General features: G+C 45.9%; 1 pseudogene across 1 annotated transcript in view; it reads right to left on the bottom strand.

The window, feature by feature from the left end:
• Positions 1 to 20878, bottom strand: part of LOC146866942 (lysine-specific demethylase 5B-like) — a 492309-nt pseudogene that overhangs the window by 52300 nt on the left and 419131 nt on the right. Inside the window, exon 12 of the transcript XR_014966721.1 lies at positions 213 to 524. The product of XR_014966721.1 is annotated as a lysine-specific demethylase 5B-like (transcript). The remainder of the gene's footprint in view (positions 1 to 212; positions 525 to 20878) is intronic.

The raw sequence follows: 20878 nt of genomic DNA, 5'->3' as shown, positions 1-20878 counted from the left end.
AATACAAAACTAGAGGAGTTGAACGAATATCTGGCGTGTGAATCCACTGGTCTAGCTTTAGCAGATAAAATGTATTACCTACGTTTATCACCATCAATTTTCTTTAACATAATACAAATGTGTCCATTCCCAATTTGCCAGCACGATAATGTTCTCCTGACTGTTCAAGCCTTAGAGGCAGAAAACAACTTGAGAGTCTATGCGTCACTGACCTCTTCTCCTTCAGGCTGCTGGCAGTCTGGAGCAGGACAAACAGCATCCTCGTCATCAGAATCTTCACCATCTGAACAGGACAATTCCCCTGAACTGGACCGTGATTCGCTGAGCATTGGCACCTCATAGAGCTGTTCCCCAGGAGTATCCTGTCTGCTCATGTTCAAATCTTTTGACTGATTTAATTTCATTTTTTTGGGAGCAAGCATCCTCTTCACTCTGTGTTTCCTGCCAAAGAAGTGCCGTCGTTCATGTTGTCGTTTTAGTTTTCTTTCCACACTAGTGAGAACATCTTTAGTTCCACACTCATTCTGTAAAAGATAGTGTAAATGACGTGTAAATTAACAAATGGGAGGATTACAGTCCACAATCAAGTATTTTTACCATTTTCACAGAGACCCAGGAAACATGACCCTATAGGCAAATAGAATAAAAATACAATAATTGGCCACATAAGAATAAACCTTAACGTTCAAGTTAAATCTGCTATCCATGTTAGAATTGTTCTACACTATTTGTTTTCCAGATTTCCATTTTCAATAACCTTTCTAGGTTTCTTCGAAGGTTACTTAAAAGGAACACCTGAAATCTACAAAGACTACCGAAAAGCAAAACCTCCAAGATGATTTAATGTGTGTAATACACAAAGATTCTTACATATTAGTTAGGCAGCAAACGTTTGTAAAGGCCCTGAATAAAAATTCTAAAATAATTTTAGGAGGACAATCCAGTTCTTCTGATGGACATTCTACTCAAATGCAATATTGAGTCTGCTTGCCCACTGTTACCTACATTTTTCCAAGGTGTACAAGCATTAAAGTAAACCAAGCTGTGGCATAGCAATAGATCTCGCCTTTGGGACCTTATAAGCATTTAGACTATAATACAGCAATACATACAGCCTAACTTCCCTCCACCCATCTGTGTCTTTCACTTTCCAGTAACTACATATCAAATAACACAGCTTAAATGAAAATTCATAGTGAATCAGTGGGAAATGCACTATTTGTACGTTATGAAACCTCTATTAGTTAAGGCACCGCACCAAATATCGGTTGGTGCAGTGGAGAATAGTGACTTGTGTATAGACAGAAAGCACTGTAAACATGTAGACGATTATTTTACATTTGCATTACACACAGTATAGATACAAAATGTGCAAAAATGTTTAAGATAAAAATTACAATTACAAAAATGCTTCCATAATATAGGTATTTTGCAGGCTGTATGTAGTGCAGTGGTTTATTTATTTAACCCTCTTTTAAAAGCACATATCACAGCTTAGCAGGTAGCTAGGTCCCTTACAATACCTCTCAAAAAGAATACATGTGTGTCACCAGGCAGCTTCAAGTTATTCCATCAATTTCACATATGCAGATTGACCAGTTGTGCACATTTACATTTTTTTCAGTCAGCAATACCCAGGCAAGAAGGCTACTTTAGCTGTCTGCCCCTCCCTTGGTTTCGCAGCATAAGACACACCCTGCCTTATACTTCAGTCGAAGCACTTCAGCTGTAGAAATGAATAGTCCGGAACGGTTGACTTTTGACAAAAAGCAGGGGGACTGTTTTCCTAAAGTGTGCCCCTCAGATCTCTCCCGCTTCCACCACTGACTAGAGCTGTGATAATTTGTGAATTTGGCTCGTAAGCTATACCATCATTATTCTAACATGCACCACGAATGTACTAATGCATGTGTTACAATTGTAGCACCGAGAACACAATGATTGCAATAGCGTGAGCACCTGCGGTGTAATAATGAGTGAAACACACCTGTGTTGCTGCTCCACCCATCCCCTGAGCTAGGACAGGAAGCACGGTATTGCGATAGTGAGTGAAACACACCTGTGTTGCTGCTCCACCCGTCCCCCGAACTATGGCAGGGTGCACTGCAAACATTTGTGCAGCAGTACTGGGGCTACATGTCTGTGCAATGAGCGCACACACATTCCACAACTTCACAAGTGAGCACCCTGTAAGCGGACATGCAGGTGGTAAAATACAAAGAGTACACACAAGAACGCCACCCAGCTGTGGGTGCTACCCTGCTTTGTCACAACCAAAATATGTCTTCTGTCGGTCGCTGCCAGCATTTCCACCGAGGAGTTTTACAGCGCGTCTTTGCAACGAGTAAAACACGTTCCATATAGAAGGCAAAAGCACGACCCCCTGGGAGTGAGCATATCATGACGTGGGTACCACGAGTACACACCACTGACCTTTGCAGCACACCCCACAGCCAATCTGTCAACAAACCCGAGGTGCTTGCAACTCAACTATCACAAACACCCAGCTCAGTTGTTGTTCAATCAATTCTTCATTTAATTTTTGTCCTGTATGATGAATCAGGTCTACAACTTCCAGAGTGCAGTGTTTTGTTAAATTAAATCCCGGGATGGAACATGGTGCTCCAGTTGACCTGGACTCTACAAGTAACTTTATATGTACTCAGGGATGTGCTGCGGTTGTATTTTGTTCGGAGGGGCCATTTAATGCTTTTACCTTGATCGAGAAGACTAGGGCCATGGAGCCCAAACAGCAGAAGCAGTTGATAAAGATAGCGTTGAAGAGGGACCAGACGACTAAGTCCTTGGGGGGCTCGGGTACCGGAACAGGGTTTGTGTCTTCCGGCAGCCTCCGGTATCCCTACTCTCAGGCTGCAGCACCACAGGCTCCAGGGGCATATGCCATGCTGTCCCGGGGCAGAGCAAAGCACTAGGCTAGAAGGGTGGGAGACACGTGGGAAGAACGCGGTGGAGGCAGGGCAGTGGTGAGGGTACGGGAGGGAATAAGAAACAAGCGAACACGAATAAGGGTATACATGACGACCCGTTCAAAAGTACATACAATAAATTCACTGTCAGCATATGCAGTGCGACATGTTTTCATGCCGCTGGCAGACACACAGAAAGACAGGCTATACAGATAAGTAGCGGGTGACAAATGCAGCAAGCACGGCCATGGAAGTGAAAGCGACCGCACTAAATAGAAACATGATCCACAACAGATGGCACATTGCGTGCCGCTGCTCACAAGGTGGATGCCGTGGGAGTAAACCTTTTCAGAAAAGGTGGGACATGCACCCGCCTTTGGCCAATTGCATGCTTTCATTTTTGAAAGCCACACGCAAAGGCCAATAGAATGTGACAACCACATGCACAAGCTTTCAGAAATTCTGGAGTGATTCCAAGAGGCCCTCTCCTAGAGCAGCGCATGCGCGCTGAGCTAGGCTCGACCTAAAAAAGTAACTCCATACAGTGGCGGCTCCCCCATTGGGGTGTGGGGGCGTCGCCCACTGCGCCTGGTTGGGGGCTGGTGGGTGGGCGGTCCTGCTCGAGGGCAGGGGGGCGGGGGGGTTAGTGGCTTACCCACTGTTGTGGGTACTGTTTGGTCGGCCCCAGGGCCGAACAAAGCAGTTATGCACACTCTCCCTTTTTCTCTATGTAGGCTGCTGCATGCAGCCTACATAGAGAAAATGGCCTGGCTGAGGCGCTCTCCGCTGCGCCAAACCAATCACAACGCTGCCATTGCAGTGTTGTGATTGGCTTGGGTAGGGGAGGGAAGCTGCCTGCTGCCTGCTTCCCGATTCTGCAGCAGGAACATGCAGACCTGGCTGCCGCTGCACCATTACAGTGTAACCGGCCAGGAGCGGAGGCGGCACGGTACCCGGCACTCAGGTACGTTTTATTTTTATTTTTTTATTCCCCACCCACAACCCCCCCCTCCTCCCGCGAGCATGCCGGCCGCCGCTGCAGTACCCATTGTCAAAAGTAGGATGCTGGTGTGAGTCGCTGAAGTTTAACCAAACTCTTGAACGCCAATTTCCTACAAACGTTTTTCATTAAAAAAAAACATGCTAAAGAGTTCGACAGCTCATCTAACTACAAAGCTAGCTTTATTTTTACTTTAAAATATTTTATTTGAGCTATGGCCAAGTGAGCCGTCGCGACAAAAACCTTCCGTTTGCGTCTTTAAATAAAATAGTGTAAAAGCATGTTTTTTCAAATTAAGATTGTTGTGTAATGCGAATTATGAACATTACAGGTTATCCTCTTTGGCTGTCTTAGTTGCAAATCCAACGTACAGATGCCAGCTCTTCCTTTTGCCACCTGAAGCCGTTGTCCCGGTTGCTTCGGTCCTTTCCAGTTTCCCCCCGGAAGCGGAGAGAACATGTAAATACAGAGACCCTGCGCGGCCTTAGCGCCGTCAGTACAGCAAAGTGGCTGCGATGCAGAGAAAACTAATACAATATTCCTAGTTCAGTCCTTGGATATTTGGGGGAAGTGCAACTTTCCCCAAAATAGTTAAGGAAGCGATATTTATGTTGTAAAATCTGTCCTGTAATATGCAGTGGAGGAAAGGAGAAAAAAAAAATCAACAAATACTAGATAACTGTATTGAAAATTAATTTGGCACCTAAGGTCCTTCCTGGGAACTGCTGCCCGAGGTAGCAGTGGACACTAACATACTAGGACTATCAGTTAGCGCTCCAGTCTATTGGACCTGGTGAAAGATGTCCAGCTTGGTGATACTCATTTTATCTGCACTGATAAAATGCGTGACCTTTCTCGGGATTCGAACCTGCGACATGTAGTTTGCAGCCAAATGCCAACAGCAACCGTTCAAACCGCAGCCATTAATTGCTGTTCTGGTCTGTGACACACGTGCATAACCTCAACTGGCAGCTATTATTACATGTAATTTACCTCATACATACTCGTCAGGGACACCCCGGAAATATGACCGTATTTCGCGAGTAACAGGCCCAGTTCTGTGGCTTGTTTAGCATTACATGTAATCAAGTTGTACACACCTTCTGTTTCGTTGGTATGTTGGTGGTCGCATTTGTAGAAGCAGGTCAACATCTGCCAAACAGAACCGTTATCACCCCCTTCCCAAACACGCGCGCGCACAAACACAAGGGAAACAACAGTGCGTTTCCAAAAGCCACCAAATGATAACTCAGCATTGTTTATTATTGATACTCACGTATTCGAAAGCGGTGCTTTGTCCTGCCCTGTGTCTGAAAGTTATGACCAAAATAAAAGGAATTATACAACATTGAACCCGACACTCGTATTTTCGAGGAAACACCGTTGAACTATAGCTGCACGCTAAAGAAGAGGAATAAAAGCCTCGCGGTGCAGCGACATTTATAAACAACTCCCAGAAATCTAATACGGGAAGTACCTTCAAAAACGGAAAAAGATCCATGAGGGGCAGAGTACCTTATAAAAACAAGGACATCGAACCCACGAATTGTTACAGAGATTCTGCTTTAAAGTGATAAATCAGAGCCATGAGCACGCATGGATTTTTGTTATAAATTGAGGAAAAAGGAAATAGGATTGTCATAAGAGAGAGACAGAATTATTGTGTCTTGACAAAGATGTTATGATTAATTTGAAACCATCGAAACGCGTCGACGCTGTTGGAAGGCACAATCCAAGGACTAACACAGACGGGTCAAATACTGTTTGAATCAATGTATTACGAGCTGTGTTTTTGAGTCCAATGTGATGTGCATCTGTAAAGAACAAAAGCTGTGTCTTACATATGTGTTTGTCTCTATTATGCTGCTCATAATTGTAATTTGTTGTTAATCAATTCCCTCCTGATTAACATGTACTGTATGTCTTTTTAATTTATTTTTTTAAATAATACTTTTTTATTGTGGATTATTGTGATATTATATGTGATTTTAATTGTTTTGGAATAATACGGACACATTTCTTTCAATAAAATGTTTTTGTAATATATGTATTGGATATAGTATTCAATATTTTATTGTATTGTTAGCTATTATATATGGAAATTGGAATTGTTGGGTCAAGGGAATTCCTTTTATTTTGGTTATAAGTACCTCATTTCCCTTGAGAGCTTTAAGGGGTCCCTCTCCTTTTTTCTCTATTCTGCAAGTTATGACACAAAGCAACTCACAGTCTTAATAACCAAAGGGTTTCTTATTCAGTCAAGTCCTAAATAACACTCTTTCCACATGAAAATTCTGCCAGTACTGGGAATGCCCCCAGCCATAAATCAAAGGGCCAGCACCGGCAGGACTGTCTTCACTCGCAGCCCTAAATAAACATAATTAAAACATGCGCCTTTTTAATGACGGTGCGTGCATGCGGTGAAATCCAGTATTGCCTTTCGTGAACTCCGCTCACGGTGTGCCTGCGCGTGCTGCATCAGAAAATCAATTACTGACGCAGCTTCATCAGTTAGCCAAAGCGAGGTGGTGCTAATGTGCAGCAAACACAATTATGTTATCTCATTATTGAAAGCAAAGTGGTTCAAGCAAGTGCTTTTGCATTTCAGCTTACTAACGCAAAGTACGCCTCTGAAAGGCCACTATATTCTATCAATAGACTGCTCTAAAGAATCATCAACATGCAAAAATACTAATCATACTAATAAAAGAATAAATAATAGTAATTTGTTTTAAAGCTTCAGGGTCACATAAACGCGCCTCGGTGCAGGAAGGAGATATTTGGATAGAAGCTGGGTGCCTGGTGAATATAGAACATTCCCAAACTCGTGGGTGTCTAGAAATGCAGCCTAGTTGCTCAACTCACAGATATTAACGGCCCACATTTCATCTCACTTTAATTGTACCTCTGGGGCAAGATTACGACTTGAGTCCGGCAAGGGGGCCTATTACTTCCAATTGTTTTATATGTGCTTTCCCCTGCTAACAGGCCTATATTACAAGATGATAAATGCACCCCTGTGTTACAGAGTGGGCTCTTCTCACCTTCAGACTTGTCACATATTAGGCTTTTCCATCCCGTCTCATTGAGGGGGGTGCCCGCCCAGAAACAAATACTACAGCCCTCCAAACCGAGACAGACATTTTGGCAATCAGGGACACACTAAAGAAAATTCAGTATATACTCCTCTGATATGTATTCTTGCACTTTTCTCAGTGACAGACACTCCAGCACTTCACTCAATGACACTGCCATAATTCACTCAAATGCTGTTGTCCTTCACTCCGTGACACTCGCTATAGTGCTTCGCTTGGTGACTAATTGTAGTGCTTTAGTCAGCAATAGACGATACAAGTTGTGCCTAGATTTCTACTGCATGTGGATTAACCCTTCAAGTATTGTGAATACTTAGAGGGGATTGAGGATTAAGTTGAAGGGGTGCATGTCAGTGGAAGAGTCTGGTAATTACATTGGTTTCAGTGTTCACAACATCTGGTACATAAATACAACCGTCGCATAACTAGTTACTTGGTCTGGGAAAGCTAAAATCGTCAGCAGCAATGCATTGCATCTTGAAGTGTGTTATGAAGCTCTGTGGTTATACCGAATAAGCAACTATTTATGTTATATGACATCTCTTTATTAATGTAATAACTGCACGTTCACAATTGCTTTATTAACCTTCCTGCTTTCTCAAATTTGCTTGAAAATGCACCATTTGTCAACTCTTTTTTCAAAATGTTCTCGGAGGGAGAATCCCCCCAAACCCCCTGTAGGTTGTTCCAGCTCACTCGCGCGCTCACTCACGGTACAGTACGACAATAATTTTACGCCTCATCACTTTCAAATGTCACCAGCCTCCACTGCCTCCATATGAAGCCATCGCGTCTGACTTCCTTAGCATTCTTAAGTCCTCCTGCCTCTCCTGATACATTTTATACTCTTTATAGCCCTGGTGGTCTATTTATTTAGTATTCCTATAAGCTCAAAACAGGTCATCTCCATTTCAGATGAAGTATGGAACCACGGCTACTGATGTTAGTACTGAGTCAGCTCTTACAGTGGTGGTCAATAATATCCGCGCTAAGGTCGACAGGGTCAGACCACCCTTCTGATCCTGCTCGACCTTACAGCCGCGTTTGACACCCTGTACCCCACTATCTTGGCTTCTCGTCTCAGTGAGATGGGGGTGGAGGGTCTGGCTCTTAGTCTCCTTACCTCCTTTCTTAACAACAGAGAGCAAAGGGTTAAATTGGGTGACTTCCTCTCCACCGCCAAGCCTTTGCAGTGCGGGGTCCCTCAGGGCTCTTCTTTGAGCCCTACACTTTCCAACGTTTATGTGGCCCCACTCGCTAGGCTTGTCAGGTCCTTTGGACTGGAAGTACTCTCGTACGCCGATGACACCCAAATCATGGTCTCCCTGTCACAATCTGTTGGGTCCAAACTTTAGGAACTGTATGGGGGCCGTGGCAGGTTGGATGACGTCAAACTTCCTAAAGTTCAATGGGGAGAAGACTGAGATCCTTGTGTTCGGGGGAAACAAGGAGGTTTGGTCAGCCGATTGGTGGCCATCGACTCTGGGAGTATGCCCCCAGCCATCCCCCGTTGCCCGAAATCTGGGAGTCCTATTTGACACCTCACTTGCCTTTGATAAGCAAGTGAATAGGACCGTTTCCACCTGCTGTGGGGTCCTAAGGGTGCTGAGAAAGCTCACCCATTACCTCACCCCTGACGCCCGGAAACTAGTCTCGGTTGCCCTCCTATCTTCGCGCTTGGACTACTGCAACACCCTTTATCTTGGGATGAGCAACAAACTGGTTCATCGGCTGCAAGTGGTCCAGAATGCGGCAGCAAGGTTTGTCGTTAATGCCCCTAGACGCTCCTCAGGAACCGCGATCAGGAAACATCTTCATTGGCTCCCGGTGCATGCCAGAATAAAATTTAAAACCCTGATTATCATCCACTGGGCTCTTCATGACGCAGGGGCCGAGGGCATTAGGTCTCTGCTGTCGCACTACACCCCAGGTAGGGCCGTGCGATCCGCCAGTCAGAAGTTGCTCATCGTCCCACGCGTTGCGAAAGCAAGGTGGGGAGGCAGGGCCTTCTTCGCTCTTGCCCCCGGACTTTGGAACGAGCTTCCCCTTGATCTCAGGAATCAGGAATCTCTTACTCTGTTTCGCAGAGGCCTTAAAACTTTGCTTTTCTCTGAAGCTTACCCTTAATGCTTCTTCCTCTCCTTATCTTGGATCTGGCTGATTGCTTTCCATCAGTTGCGCCTTGACGCCTTCGGGCAAAGTAGCGCATTATAAATTCCCTATCAATCAATCAATCATGTTGCTCGTTACTTGTTGCCAAGATTTATTTGCTGTATATGGACACAAAGTCACATTCAAGGCCCTCCACAACTCAGACCCAACCTACCTGAAGACCTTCCTCTCCCCATCAGAGCCTCCTACTCTCTCCTTGAATTCCGCAAGAAGCTGAAGACCTGGCTCTTCAATAAACCAACCAGATGCGGGGCTAGGCACACATACCTACTCAGTGCTAGTGCACCTTCCAGGGTGATAGTATGCTTTACAAATATACATAACATTAAATCACATTCCACGAAAGTTGGTGAGAAAGCCCTTTCTTTGTCCAGATGACATTACAACACTGTAAAAATAGAACTCATGGACAGGTGAGGAGGGAGGAAGCTCGGAGTTTAAGCAATCTAGGAAAGAAGGTCAATCTACTAAGTTTAAGGTCAATTAATGCATCAATTCCCTTTTAAATTTCCTGCAGTGGTTCTCTAAAAGGCCGTTTCCAGCCAGCCAGACACTTGCAAACGAAACAGGTTTGAATTTGGTATGCTTAAAACTAGACACAATGTGCATAGACATTCACATATCACACAGGAAAATAAATGGTGCCACCCTTCAGTTCCCAGACTTTTCCAGTCAAGAACGCTTTAAACGATCCATGATGATATGAGAGGAGGCGGGCAAGCAATAAAAGAACTTTAAGTGGGAACACACTACTAAGCAGAGTTAACACTGTTACTAAAGATGTATTACTTTCTTCTAATAAACTCTAGGAATAGGTTATCCCCGGACACTAAGATGGCTTCTAGATAAGTGGATTCCACCAAGCTTCCCTATAACTAGTTCCAAATGTCTACTCGTCAACACCATGCAAGGATTCATGCATATCTTAGTCAAGCCATACTCCTGCGACAGAATTAGTTCAGATTGTTACTTACTAGATGTTGCCATTTAGTTAAATTAGGCAACTATAATAACCCAACAGAACGTCCCACAAGGCTCCGTACTATCTCCAGTGCTTTTCTAACTGTACATGTAACTACTAGGCTGGTTTCTAGAAAATGTGGGCATTTAACACAAATATGCAGATAATTTGCAACTTAAACCTTTCTTCCATACCAGATATCACCAGATTACAGCTGTTTGAAACCACGTTTGCAGAAAAACAAAACAGAAAAACTAAATAATCAACCCAATCTTAATTGCTATACTAAAAGAGCACCGTTTCTTACCATGATTCTTGAGGACTCTAAAACCTCTTGGGCTTCTGATCAACAGCTCTCGTTGGTCCTGCATACCAAAAAATGATGATTTTAATCAGCAAATTTGCATCTATCATTAAGTATCACCTCTCCAACGATCAGATGATGTCAGCATCTGTATGTTTTGATTGCCTGCATCATCCACATGCTTTCCAAATACATGTTAGACCTCAAAAGGCATTTCTAGCGCTCAACTGGACTCCAGAAAGAAGAATGCACTTTGGAGCCAGCCATACTTATGTTGAGCAGGCCCTGTGACTATGTGGTAAATATCAGTATGAGATATCAAAATGTATACTCTTCCACTTTGAGAATATATTTGGCCTGCTCCTGACAATCATCTGGCAGTATTTCCAAAGGGGGAATAATGTTGAGCCACAACGGCCTATTGTTTCATGGCAATTGAGTACTCTTGTTAGCTATCCTAACAGATATTGCTGCGAAAACATAGTTTCTCTTCCCTAAAGGCATCTGCCTTTACTGTCTGCTGGAACTACAGTGTTGCTAAATTGCAGGAAGGTCCTTGAGCCATAACAGACATTACCAAATCCATCTTAATTTGATTCAGAAAGCATGCAGGTGCTGAATAAGCAGCCTTATGCTTCACTAGTAGAGCGATAGAGGAGGATCCTACTTCTGGGTTTTGCATACACAATCCTTCCTCCCCAAAGATAGTATGGAACAGAAATAGACTTTATGGATCGTTTTAACTTAAAAAGTTGAAATTTAAAAGAATGGAGGTCTTCTTTATGGATGCTATAAGAAAAGTAAATTTGAGATGGATAAGTTTCTTACCTGAAATCCTAGTTCTCTTCCAGGGATATCCTCATCAAAGTCATAAGCACATGAATAGTTCCGCCCATGTGCGGGACCCCGGAAACATATAAAAACATATGTGGAAACCATATATGTAGCTCTATATCTATATCTTTATTACAATAAACACACAATGCAGTCTTCCATATACCACAATGCTGAGCAATGTTGTAAGAATTTCCCTTGCACATAAATACCATTTCAATAAAGCAGGGAGAAAGAAACGCATTTGAAAACTGCTTTAATGCACAGCAGAAATCATATTCCTGCAATGAGGAATGAAAAAAACCATTGCCAGCACATAGACTGCATTGCAGAAACATCAGTGTAGAAAGCTAAAAAGCTAACCCACAGAAACACACAGAACAAACTGGCACCGTGCCTTTAAGGCAGCCATGACCCCTAGCTTCCCATCATGCCTCGGGGTGACAGTAAAGTCAGTTGTTCTTTGTGGAGACCCGAAGGCCATGGCACAAAGAGATTAACTGTATCTTCATCACTTGCCCGGGGAGGCGGGTGGGTTGCTTATGACTTTGCTGAGGATACCCCTGGAAGAGAACTAGGGTTACAGGTAAGTAACTTATCCTTCTCTTCCAGGGGATCCTCATCAATAGTCATAAGCACATGAATAGAATAGCAAGCCCATCCCCTCAACCTGCGGGTAAGTAACCAGAGTACAATAAAGATACATAGTAAGAATAGACCATTATAAAGACTCTAATCAAGCTAGCATTGGAACAGATTCCTCAAGGAGGCCTGGCCTACGTGGGTATCCGCTCTGGAGTCAGAATCCAGAAAGTAATGCCTGGTAAACATATGGACCGATTTCCAAGTTGCAGCCTTGCAAATCTCGGCCATCGGTACATTGTGTAAGAATGCTACTGTAGCAGCCTTGCCCCTAGTAGAGTGAGCTTTAGGGGCGGCTAACAGAGGCTTGCTCGCTGTTTGGTAGGCCAACTTAATACAAGACACTATCCATCTTGAAATGGATCTTTTGGAGGCTGGAAAGCCTGTCCTAACAGAGCCGTAATTTACAAACAATTGATCAGCCTTTCTAATGGATTTTGTTCCCTCCAAATAGAACTTGAGAACCCTCTTGAGGTCTAATGAATGAAGAGACGTTTCTACAGGTGTAGCATGATTTGGAAAGAAAGAGGGGAGAGAAATTGTCTAATTTATTTGGAAGTCAGACACTGCTTTGGGTGGGAAGGAAGGGTGAGTTCTCATAACCACCCAATTATGATGGAAAACCGTATACGGTTCCTTAGAAGAGAGTGCTTGGATTTCACTCACTCTACGTGCTGATGTAATAGCCACCAGACAAGCTACCTTCCATGTAATGTGTTGTAATGTGGCCTTATGAATGGGTTTGAAGGGAGGACCCATCAATTTTGACAAAACTAGATTCAACTCCCAAGGCGGAGAAGGAGGTCGGACAGGAGGATAAACCTTCAACCCCTGTAGGAAGTCCTTGACCATCTGAAGTTGAAAGAAAGAAGGCTGGTTAGGTGATTTTCTATATGCCGTGATGGCAGCCAAATGCACTTTTATGGACGTGCATTTCAAACCAGATTTGGCCAAGTAGATCAGATACGGCAAGATTACCTCTTCTTGCACGCTAATTAGACTCCAACTATTACGAATACACCACAAGTAAAACCTTTTCCATTTAAAAGAGTAAGAGGCTCTTGTGGATGGTCTTCTTTGACTCCCTCAAAATGTCCATGCAGTCCTGAGGGAGGTTCAAATGTCCGTACTGCAGGATTTCAGAAGCCATGCTGCCAAGCACAGCGAGGGAAGGCTGGGGTGCAGAATCTTCCCTCCCATTTTGGTCAGAAGGTCCTGCCTGCACGGGAGTCTCCGATGCGGACAGAACGAGAGTAGCAACAGGTCTGGATACCACCATTGACGAGGCCAATCCTGTGCTATGAGGATTATCATCATCCTGGATCGGATTAGCTTGGTTACCACCTTCGGAATGAGAGGGAGGGGCGGAAAAGCGTATGCAAACGTCCTGGACCAGTCTATCAAAAGAGCATTCCCCCTCGTTCCTGTTCGGAAAAATCTGGACGCGAAGGCGTGGCATTTTCTGTTTCGATCGTCTGCAAAGAGGTCGATGGATGGATGACCCCATTGATGAAAAATGTCTGCCACCACTTTGTTGTTGAGCACCCAGTCTTCTTGTTCTTCGAAGTGTCGACTGAGGGCGTCTGCTCGCACGTTCTGTTCTCCTGGCAGTTGCACTGCCGTGATCGAGAGGTTCCTGAATAACAGCCAGTGCCAAATCGCCTGGGATTCTAGAGACAGAGGGCGAGAGCGTGTTCCACCTGGTTTGTTCAAGTAATATATGGTGGTTGTATTGTCTGTTTGTATCAGGATCGATTCGGACTGAATCGACGGCTGGAATGCCCTGAGGGGTAAATGAACCGCCCGTAGTTCCAGCATGCTGATATGTTAGGTCTGGTCTTTGCTGGTCCATCTGCCCTGAGTTTGTAGTTGACCCAGATGCGCTCCCCATCCCTGAACAGATGCATCCGTGATCAGAGATTGTTTTGACAGAGGTTGATGGAATGGGACTCCCACCAGAAGATTCTTTGGCTGCAGCCACCAGAGAATGGACTTCTTTGCTGTTTGAGAGTGAAGAATTCGGTCGTTCCAATGATCCGAGGATTGCTTCCATTTGTCCAACAGATCCTGCTGCAACAGTCTCATTCTCAATCTGGAGTTGGGTATGAGAAAAATGCAAGAGGCCATCGACCCCAGCAGAGTAGCTACTTGCCTTACTGATGGTTGATGTACTTGAAGGATGATGTTGCATTTGTTTCTCATTGATAACAATCTCTCCTCCGAAGGAAACACTTTTCCGAGGTTGGAGACCAGGGTGGCGCCCAGATAGTGAAGTGATTGAGTAAGTTGAAGAACTGATTTTTCCACGTTCACATGTAGACCTAAGCGTTGAAGGAGATCCAGGCAAATGTGGAGGTGCTCCTGCACAATGTGGGGGGATGATCCCTTCAACAGCCAGTCATCCAGGTATGGATACACGAACAGGCCGTGGCAATGTAATGCTGCTGCTACTACTGCCATGCATTTTGTGAATACCCTCAGGCATATTTCAGGCCGAAGGGTAATACCTTGAACTGGTAAGGCTTCTTGCCCACAATGAACCGCAGGACCTTGCGATGCCATGGTGTAATTGGAATGTGAAAGTACGCATCTTGGAGATCCACTGAACGCATCCAATCTCCTTTCCTCAGATGTGGAAATATTTGATGGAGCGCCAACATTCAAAACTTTTCTTTTCTGATGAACTTGTTCAGAGAACGTAGATCTAGAATAGGTCTGAATTTGTTCCGTTGGCCTTTTTTCGGTACAAGGAAGTATCTGGAGTAAACTCCCTTTCCTCTCTGTGCAGGAGGGACCTCTTCTATGGCTAGTTTCTTGCGAAAGGGTCGACACTTCCTGACGCAGCAGATCTAGGTGTAGATGACGTGACTTTACCAGAGGAATGTCTCTTGGGGACACGCAAAAATGTAGTGCGTACCCATTGTTCAGTATATTCAGCACCCGCTGGTCTTTGTGATGTTGCGCCACTCTTGTATGTAGTTTAAGATACTTCCTCCCACTGGAGTGTGCAACGGTGCTAGAGGAAGCAGAAAATCATTGCTCCCCTTGAGCTTTTGCTGTGGAAGAGGACTGTTGGTGTCCTCCTCTTCCTCTCGAGGAACGACGGCCTTGAAACTCGGACTTGTTCTGCTGGTTTTGAGAGCATTGAGGGGTTTGAACCCTCTATCAGTAATTTTTATGATTGTAGGGCCTGTAGCGTCGTTTAAACTTCTTTTTCTTCTCCAGGCCCACAGCCTTTAACGTGTCTAACTCGGCTTTCATTCTGGCCATTTCCTCATCGGTGTGTGATCCAAATAGGGATTTTCCAGAAAACTGAAGATTCAAAATGCGTTCCTGCTCTACCGGTTTAAACGCTGTCAGGCGCAACCAGGAAGATCTCCGTGCACATATGCCATGTGCATACGAGTAAGCCGCCAAAGACACCCCATCCGCTGCAGTGCTGATTACCTGGTTGGCCACCAGCGCCCCTTCCTGGAGAATCTCGGAGAAGTCCTGTTGATCCTCCTTTAGAAGTTTGTCTTTAAAACACTCCAGCGAATCCCATAAGGACCTGTCATGACAGCCCAGCAGAGCCGCAGCGTTAGACACCTGAAGAGAAGACGCTGCAGAGCCGCAGGCCTTCCTATCCCAAGAATCCTGCGCTCTACTTTCTTTATCTGGAGGAGCTGAGGAGGAAGAAGTCACTGCGGGTGTCTTCTTTGTTGCTGCAATAATGACAGAATCCGGTGGTGGATCAGATTTCAGAAAAAGAGGATCTGATGTAGCAGGTTTATATTTTTTCAGGATCCGAGCCGGAGCTGCTTTAGCCGATGATGGAGTGAGGAAGATGTCCATTACCGGCTCAATGATACCAGAAACCAAAGGAAGCAATGGCCTCGTCGCAGATCTCTGATGGAGTCTCGAAAATGATGGAGGTGGTGGTGTGAGGAGCTGACATGGCTATGCCCAGCTTTTGCGCTCCTCTGGAGAGAACATCGTGAAAGGTATTCACATCATCGATGGGTGACACCCTAGAAGGTGGACTATCAGTAAGGGTAGGCGAGTAGTCACTTTTGGAGGAGTGTGTCGAAGACGAGGACCAAGATGGTGTTCGCCGTCTCTTGTGATGACCCTGAATCGACCTGCGCTCAGGAGATCTGTGTTCTCTGGTCCGAGTAGTGGGGGACCTGTCCACTTCCTGCACGAGACGTTGTAACAGGGATCTGTGCAGTGGACTGGAATAGTCTGTAGGCCGCTGGGCATGATCAGAGCTTCTTTCTGCCAATGATGGAGAGGTTGGAGCCATCTGGGTGAAAGGTGGATTGAAGGAGATCGCTGTCTCCTTGGAGAGCCTCTTGGAGGTGATCTTGGAGGCTCAGGCGAGTGAGCAGAAGAGCTGCGTGACATCGCAATAGTCTGGGCTGAGCTCCTAAAAGAATGAGAGGACTCTCTGCGACTTCTGGAGCGTGATCAGAGTCTTGATGAACGATGTGACGTCGATGGAGAGTGCTTCGACGTCAATCGGCTCTGCATCACCATCACTGGTGAATCCCTAGAGCATGATCTTCTCCTCGACGTCGATCTCTCCGTGTGCTTTGACGTTGCATGATGGGACGTCGAACACCTGGAGCCAACAGACTTCGCCCTCGACGTTGAGCGTGCAGGATACCCCAAGTACGGATCGACGGAGAAATCCTTCTCGACATCGTTTCTTGATGCCTGTCAGATCTCTCTCTCGATGCTGAACATCTACTGGAAGTCAGTGGAGTTGAGATCGGGGCACTTCTCGTCGCCGATGGAGAACGCTGTCGCGACGTCGAACGACACCTGGTGTATTTCACTCTGGGTCTCGATGACTAATCTTTCTTCGTCGTCGGCGAAGATCAAGCTCTCGACGTTGAGCGTTGCTTGGACGACAACGGAGGCATTGAGTGCCTTGCCTCTGGTGACGAGGCGTGTCTCAACGTTGACCGCCGCCTGGTTAACGGAGACGCTCACTTCGACGCCAATAGCCGGTGACCTTACGACGGCGGAGCATGTCTCGACGTCGAACGCAGACTTGACGGCGACGACGATCTATTTCTCGACGTTGGGCGAGCCCGCACCAACGGAGAGCGACTCCTCGACGCCAATCGTCGCCAGGCGGCGGCGGAGGATCCGACATACCTTTGGTCTTCAACAACGATCGGTGTTCTCTCGATGGCGAGCCCGCCGTCGATGGTCTTCTCGTCGACGTTTTCGTTGCCGATGAAGGTATTTGTGGTGCCGAGCCTGACGCCGATGGAGAGCAGACTGGAACCTTACTTCTAGATGGAGAGGTGGCTCTCTCTTTCCTCTTCTTCATCGGAGACCTGCCTCTTGAAGGTGCTTTGCCCTTCTCAGCCAGCCCATAGAGGCGAATCCTCTCCCTGTCCTTCAGAGGTCTTTTGGACAGCAACTGGCAATGCTGACAGGTCTTGGGAGCATGAACAGAAGGAAGGTAGAGAATACAGACAGGGTGGGAGTCTGTCTTAGCCTTCTTCTTGCCACAGGAAGGGCAAGAGTCAAAAAGAGAAGGCATTTTTGATTGGAAAATAATGCCGAACTCTCTTAAAAATAGAAAAGAAGTACTTCAACAACAAAAAGACGTTGAAGTAAAATGATTTTGACAAAAAATTAGAAGTTATTGTAGGAGAGTAGGGTCTGCTTTCTATGTTCACCCCCACTTTTTGCTTTTGCTTTACTGGTTTTCGACTTAGATGTGGCTGTGGGCCTGCTAATCAGACCCACAGCCCTGCTGTTCTCTCTCTAAATTAATACTATGTACTTTAGGTGCATAACCCATTTGGATAGGATCACCTTATTGGCCCCTGTACAGTGTACCCTAGGTACCCAGGGCATAGGTGTACCCTAGGCCTACCAGGGGCTGCAGCATGTATTGTGCCACCCCTGGCCTGGCCTTCCATTTTGACACAACTGGCTGATCACTCAGCTGGGGCAAGGTCGTGTAATCACCCCTTGCTTAGGTGTAGTATTCCTATACCTAACTTACATATAGACACATGTGTACCTATCAGTCACTCCTATGGCAGGCCTTGACAATCCTGGAGGCAGAGTGCTTGGTAACATGTGAGATGGTGCTCTAGCATGAGCTGAGCCTGTCTGCAGCTTTCGGAACCATGTCCTTATAGCTGTTCTATGATATAGCCTACCATATACTCTTAAAGTGCCTTATAATCTTAAACGGTTATGGTAACTATGGTTTGGCTTTATCAAAACATGTCGTGTAAGGTGTCTAACACTCGGGAATAATACCCCCATGCCATTTCTGGACATGAGAATATTATTCCCCCCTTCTAGAGGGAAAGACATGTTAAAATCATACTTCAACTGTTAGCCTCTGACCAAAGCCTCAGCATCACAAAATGGATGCTGCTGCCACGACACAAGTCTGACCTCCTGCAGCTGGGAGTGATCCCAGCCAGGGAGGCCTGGACAATAGGTTTCCTGCTTGGGGAGGTGCTAGCACCTCCCCAGACAGCCTTTAGTGTATTGGGGCAGGGTGGGCTGAAAGGAATGAGACATGCCTGGGGCACACAAGGTGTTCCTTGCATAGTCCAGTTCAAACCGGCGCTGGGGCACTCCAGCCCCAGCTCTGGCGCGAAACTGGACAAAGGGAAGTGGGTGTAACCACCCCCTCCCAGGTCCCACCCATAAGGCGTGACCTAGCAGGTATCCCAGCCCCCCAGATTAGTATAAGAGTGGGAGTTGGGCCTCAAGACTTTAGATTATCCTGAACCTGCAAAACTGAACAGAAACTCTGGACCTTCGACATTCGACGAAAGAAGAAGACTGAAGAATCTCCCTTGTAGCCAAGGAGTGGCTACCCTGTGCAAACAGGCACCATCAAGAGACTACCCTTTGCTTTGTGAAACGTTCGACGAGGAACCGACTGCAGAGCCCGACCAGAGCCTTGATTTCCAGACTTCTCCGACCCTCATCCACATCTGCAGCAGAGCTGAGATCCGTGGAGGCGACGAGCGACGTGGGACCGGCTACCTGGGAAAAGTGGCTAGTAACTTACAGCGCAGCTTCTGAGGTACCCTCGAAGTTGTGCACCGGGGATTGAGAAGCCCCAACCCCAAGCACCATCTGCACCGAAGACCAGCCCCCCACACTCCACGAGTCCTGCGTGGGGCCCTTCAGCATTTTCCTGCTTGCCGCGTCTGTCCGGTTGCTTGCCCGCTGGCTAGTGGCCTTGGTGACGACGCTCCCTGAAATCTTCTGCGCTGGTTTGGCTCCTCCAGACTGGCTCCCGCTTCTCTGCAAAGAAGAAGCACCCCAGACCTTCCTGGTCTGCACCAGAAGCAAGTCCCTTGTTCTTCGTGGGTTCTGCTTGCCAAGGCTTGGTGAGTCCTAGTCCAACTTCGACGCCGCCGACAGCAAGAGCCTTCGTGGGACAGCTCGCCTCCTGGTCCTGGTCGTCCTCGACGCTTCCTGGTCCTCCTGGCTGCAGCGACAAGCTTCACCTTCACCTGCAACTCTTCACGACATCGCCTGGTTCCTTCCTGGTTCCACGTGGTCACTGGCTAGTGACCTTGACTCTGTCCCTTCTGCTTGCAGGTTTCTTCTCTTCTTGATCCCAGGCTTGGGATCCACCGGACACTCTCCCCTGACTGCCTGTCAGCATCTTTCTTCAGGCATCCATAGGAGTCGACGACGAAAACGACGCATCTTCACCCCTATGCACCCGCAGCCTGTGGGCTAGGTAACTTGGGTACTCCGGTGCTCATCAGGATAGTGACTATCCTAGTGTCTAGTTTTCAAGTCTCAACTTCCTAGCTACTCCGGAAGTGTCCTAAATCTATCTATTTCTAAACTGTAACATTGCTATTGACTTTTACGCATTACGCGTGAGTGTTTCCACTCTGCACACGAATCCCGTGGGCCTCCCACTTCCTAACTAACGCTAGTGTAGTGTAGCCCCAGCGATTCCCTAGGCCTAGGCCTATTCTATTTCCGTGACAGTGGTTCTTATACCACTTATTTAGTATATGGTTTGCGTGGCCCCTAGGGCCTAACTGTATTACTTACCTGTGTGACTTACTGTATGCATTAATAAGACTGTGTTGTACTTACCTCTAAACTCATAAAGAGTGCTGAGGGTTTGACTAGAATAAATACACTTTATTTTATATATATATCTGTTGTGGTGTCCTTTCATTTGGTATTCAAGGGATTATATATGGTATCACAGCTGGCTTCACATGCCATTCAGAGTTTAGCCTAAGACTGCTCTTGTCCATGCTACCACTAGGATAGCTGGTCTATAAGGTTGACTTTACAACCAATCACCATAAGGGTATTTGGACTGATATAAGGTGTACACTATAACTAGTGACATCATACATCAGGCCAACTTCTCACAGTTATTTCTGACAGAAATCAGAAAAAAGTGAGAGCTGAAGTTACCAGGGTCCTGACAGAAGGAGCCGGAAAGAACAACTGACCTAACTGTCACCCCTGAGGCATGATGGGAAGCTAGGGGTCATGGCTGCCTTAAAGGCACAGTGCCAGTTTATTCTGTGTGTTTCTGTTGGTTAGTTTTTCAGCTTGCTACACTGATGTTTCTGCAATGCAGCCTATGTGCTGGCAATGTTTTTTTTTCATTCCTCTTTGCAGGATTATGGTTATAAGCAAGGGAAATTCTTACAACATTGCTCAGTGTTGTGGTATATGGAGGGCTGCATTGTGTGTTTATATATATATATATATATATATATATATATATATATATATATATATTTTTTTTTTTCACCAAAGGCCCAAGCATTTGAGGACGCACTCGGCAGGTAATGTAAAATCATCCGGTTTATTTAGAAAGTAAAATCCAGCATCTTTGTTCCAGTCTTTCAAGTCTTCGTGCCTGACGCGTTTCAAGGCTTCCAGCCTCTTATTCATAGGCGGCTTGTAACGTGAGTGTTG

This window comes from Triturus cristatus, chromosome 1_2, assembly GCF_964204655.1.
Source record: "Triturus cristatus chromosome 1_2, aTriCri1.1, whole genome shotgun sequence".
In the NCBI taxonomy this organism is placed as follows: Eukaryota; Metazoa; Chordata; class Amphibia; order Caudata; family Salamandridae; genus Triturus; species Triturus cristatus.
The sequence above is the reverse complement of the archived record's forward strand: the minus strand, read 5'-3'. Positions and strand labels throughout refer to the sequence as shown.